A 5,025-nucleotide genomic window follows, 5' to 3' on the forward strand; every position below is an offset into this window, starting at 1 on the left:
GTATGGCTCACTTCCAACATTACATTCAGTGAAGGTGGCTCCCAGACCAGCTGGCCAGATCCGTTCTCATTAAAGCTCTTCTGATTCCCTCACTCAGCCCCCACACAGGGTATTAGGTTGCCCCAGGGTGGCAAGAATGAAAGAGGTTCTGGAGCTGGTCACCTCATGGGCTTGGGAAATAGAGGGCTGATGCCAGTGGAAGGTGAGGACCACAGGAGGCAAAGATCTACTTTGGAACCCCTGCCCAGAGCATGGTGGCAGAGGCCACCATGTACCTTCCACGCACTGTATCTCAGTGCTACACTAGCTCCCTGGTACTATTACATCTTGAACTCAAGGTAATATTTCAGTGGCCCAGGATTGACACCCAGAACTGACTTGGAAGCTGTGCTCTTAACACCATGTAGCAGGGGTAGAAACAGAGGTCTCTATAAATGACCCTTGGGGAGCAGGTAATCAGCTGGGCAGGAGGGAGTTCTACTAGGGTCAGAAGTAAAAGAAAATATGAGTCTACAATGTACGTATCAGGAGCATATTGTCAGGAACATGTGTGTTGGGGACATATAGGTCAGGAACAGCATGAAGAGAGAAGGGCCTTGCCAGTTCCAAGCAAGCTGTGTCATGCTTCTTGCTGGGGTTTTTGCTACAAGGAACTGGTCTTTCCTAGAGACTTCAGTTACCTAGTTCAAGAGCTGCAAAGACCTAGGCTGGCCACGTAAACCTGCCCTAATGCAGAGAACTACGTGCTTAAGAACAGAGGCTCCGCGGCAGATGCTTGAGCTACACGGCCTTGGGCAAGCCATAGCCCTCCTGTGTCTCAGTTTTCTCATCTACAAAATATGGAAAACAACTGAATCTTCTTCAGTGCTTGTAGTGAAGATTAAATGTGATGGTAAACGTAGAGTTTAACACTGGCTTATCACAAGGTGACAGCTCTGCTCTTACTCGATAGAGGGTGTTCTCCTGCCTTAACATTTCAGATAGGAAAGCCACTCCCAGCAACTTTCAGAGGAGCACAGAGGGTCTAGATGAGTCCCCTCTGTGAGACCTTGGAGTCTTCCCAGAGAAGGAGTTGACCAAAGTCAGCCCTACTCAGGGCAGCTCCAGTGAGGCATTGGCACTTGGATAAAGGCTTGTTTACCTGAATCTACAGGGATAGATACGAAGGATTAGTCAGGGCTTCTGGAAATTTTCTTTATAAGAATGTTTATACTGTACCCGGAACAAACTCTTTCTTTGCCCATGTGAATAGAGATGATTAACATTGAGAATCCACAGGGCAAATTGGATATAAAGTGAGGATCTTTTTCTATTTGTTTCTGACAGTGAAATATTCCTCACTCGCAGTCTTCACTCCCTGGAGTTTTCATATAACACATGCACACACCCTACCCCACATGCACACACACCCCCACCTAGACTTGCTGCAAAACATTTGAGATTTTCTCCAGAGAAAGAACCCAGATTTGAGCCCTTAGGACAGGAATGCTCCCTTCACCTATTACAGGTTAAAATTTTAATGCTCTTTTCTTCCCCTCTCCCATGTGCTATAAAATATATCTATGTCTACTTTATTTTCAGTTTGAAAGCAATCACTATTTATTAACTGACCAAATTACAAAAATAATCATGGTAGATACCTTAGTTCATCTTTCTAATAAGCCTGTTGACCTTGTCTTCCCTGTTGCCAGCATCTGCACCTTCTACAAAATGAGCTGTCTTTTTCTTCATTCCACCCCATGAAGATGATAACTTGAAGGGCCACAGGAAGTTATTTCCTTCTTTGAAGCATTTTCCAACAGTATAGGTCTCATGAATCAGATCCTCCCTGCAGATGACGCCATATTTACCAAGAGATCAAGCAATCAAAATGTTATCTGTCAACGCAGTTCGCTTCTTGTTGATTTTGCCATAACCATGCTTGTAGATTAGCTCATTTACTGACTTCAGGTTTGGGTTCCCTCATGCAATATGGTTATACAGTCCTCAGCATGTTAATTGAAGTCTTGCTGGGTTTAACAAAGATCCCACTGAAGATCTGGCGAAGGCAAAGAAGTTGCAACATGTTTCGGACCTTTGGGCTCACACCGATGACACCTCTGATCCTGATGACAAATGCCAATTTGGGTTCTGCAGGTCCATAGATGTTGCCAGCTTTCCTGGCCATTCAAATCTCAGTTCTGTACATCTGCCTATATTCCTTGTGATAATGCTTTGCTTTTTCATAGATAAGCTTCCTCCTTGCCTTTTGAAGCAACTTTGGGGCAAACTTCTTTCTCAGGCGCTTGATCTTCAGCTCTGCAAAATTCTTTTGCTTTTTCTTAAGGGTTTCCAGGATGGCAGGAATCTTCTTGAACCTCCATGGTTCAGCAGGAAAAGAAGCTGGGTCTACCTCTTTTGAATGACGTCGCTCAAATTTCAGCAAAAGATGGAACTTGGTGCCCTTGTTGGTACTGCAGATCTCATTTGCATTAATTTTGTTGGTCTTTCTTTGTATTCTGGCTGGGAGAGAGGGAATCATTCCATGTTCATGACAACTAATCACTTTCTGTGCTCTCTCTCTGCCAGCTTGGTTTACAATAAGCTTCCTCTGGCAGCCCATCTGGAAGTGAGTTCAGTCGCCTGTGTGTGGGTGAGTGGGTGTACATGTACTCTATTTCCTTTTATTAACTTAGGGACCATTTCTCACCTTGTTTTCTAGATTTGTAGTCAAACTGAGTACAGGGCTCTTATTGATTCTGGTGGCCTGGAGTTGGGTTTCTCTCAATGAAAATGAAACATGCTCAGATCAGTCCCATGGAGCATGGAACAGGCAGAGAAATGAGCCATAAATTCAGGTGGACCCAGCTAGAAGCTGCAGTTGGATTTAATTCTTTCTTTGAGTGCAGGCCAAATGTTGCAGTTCGGCTTAAACTGGATGTACAGGGCACATTTTTTGGAGCTTTTGCTATGAAACATAATTTCCATTATTTACCCTAATCACATGAGTTCTTCTAACAAACAGAGTTACTGTAGATTGCATACAACTCAGCTTATCTGGAATATCAGTTCTGAGATCAGTAAATTTGAAGTGAGAGAGGCTTGTAAAGGGAGGAGTTTTTTTCCTCTATCCCCATGTGTTTATCATTGCTGGGCACATATGTGTTAGGCAAAGAAGAAATGTTCTTACATTGTATCTAACCTTGCAAATGGCATTATAGTTCTGTAAACCAATGACATTTTATTTTTTAAAGTCAATGGAAATAGACAACTTTTGGGAGGGATTTGAAGTGTATTTCTGCTGTTTCTGTTAGGCAAATACAGAAATGACTTCTTAACTCTGTTGTTAAAATACTGGTCTTGGTACTCTGATTAAAGGCCACTGTATTGAATTGTTATGTTTCAGGGATGGGGTTTGACCTGATGGGATATTCATGTTTATGCAGAACGAGTGTTTTTCTTAACTAGAAGGAGATAACCAACCAGCCAGCTCCTGGGGTTGAGAGCGTGACTTTGTCTCTTCTCTTAATTTCCAAAGAGATTAAATTCCATACAACTCTTTAACCTCAGAGTTTCACATGTTGAAATGAACAGAGACTGCAGAGGTCGCTCATTTTGAATATTTTTCTTTTAATTATTTTTTTGGTGAAATAAAAAGACTTCTGGCTGATTGTTTGCTGTTTTTAAATAAAACTTCTGCGAGGAGAGTCAAGGTAGAATTTCCTCTCTGTGTTTTGTTTGCTTCCTTTCTTCCCACTTCTCTTTGCTCATCTTGCCAAAACTAACGTTTCTCTGTGGCTTTGGTATGCTTTATCCTCTAGCAGGACTTTTGATCTCTAAAGATTTAAAAGTCTGGAGTAAGCGTTGGTGGCCTTGAGTTTGCAAAAATCATTCTTAATCCCCTTAATGTCTTGCTTTTTCGAACATGCCATTTGCCCAGTGATGTGGCTTTCCTTATGTAAGATCCTATTAATCAGTTTCAAACAGCACCAGACAAATATCTGGTGAATTTGGAACAGTATAGCTAGGCTGAAATAAGCTTTTGAGAAGTCATGAATTCACCATATATGACCCTCAGAACTCTGCGTGTAGAACTGCCTTAGGAATCTAGATGAGGGCTGAATCAAAGAGAAAGCCACTCTCATCCTTAATTCTGGTTGGTATTGGTCTAGCAACTCTCAAGGAACTTTTGTAATCTTTCCTTTTTCCCAATCTGTTGTTCAGTCTCCTTCAGAGGAAGGGGAGTTCTCATGTCCTGGTTATTGTGCAGCATCTTAAGCATAAAACCAATAAGACCAGTGCTCATGGCTAAATCCCAGGCCAACACCTGCATTCTGTTCTACCACCTGGGCTCATCCTTGCAACCATCCTGCAAATTCAGACCACTGATCATGAGGTAAGCTAAATGTGTGGATAAACTGGGCAAATTCATTCCACTTCTGTGACTTACTATCAGGGAAAATTATGCTGTTTGAAAGTCTTTACCAGGTTATTTTGAATTTGAATTAAGAATTACTTTAAAAAATATTCTGTGAAATTTAAAAAAATAGAATTGTGGAACTGGCATAAAAACTGACACATAGACAAATGGAACAGAATAGAAAACCCAAAAATAAATCTACTCATCTATAGTGAACTTATCTTCAACAAAGGTGCCAAGAACATACATTGGGGAAAAGATAGTCTCATCAATAAATGGTGCTGGGAAAACTGGTATCCATATGCAGAACAATGAAACTAGACTCTTATCTCTCACCATATACAAAAAATAAAATCAAAATGAATTAAAGACTTAAATCTAAGACCTGAAACTATAAAACTACTAAAAGAAAACGTTGGTCTTGGCAAGGATTTCTTGAGTAATACCCCCAAAGCACAGGCTACTAAATCAAAATTGGACAAATGGGATCATATCAAGCAAAATGCTTTTGCACAGCAAAAGAAACAGTCAACAAAGTGAAGAAACAACCCACAGAATGGGAGAAAATATTTGCAAACTACTGCTCTGACAGAAGATTAATGACTAGAATATATAAGGAGCTCCAA

The 5,025-nt window shown here is 41.2% G+C and overlaps 1 pseudogene; it reads right to left on the reverse strand.

The window, feature by feature from the left end:
• Nucleotides 1–1,641: 1,641 nt before the first annotated feature.
• Nucleotides 1,642–5,025, reverse strand: part of LOC105817979 — a 9,342-nt pseudogene continuing 5,958 nt past the window's right edge.

This window comes from Propithecus coquereli, unplaced genomic scaffold, assembly GCF_000956105.1.
Source record: "Propithecus coquereli isolate 6110/MARCELLA unplaced genomic scaffold, Pcoq_1.0 Scaffold43, whole genome shotgun sequence".
NCBI lineage: Eukaryota > Metazoa > Chordata > Mammalia > Primates > Indriidae > Propithecus > Propithecus coquereli.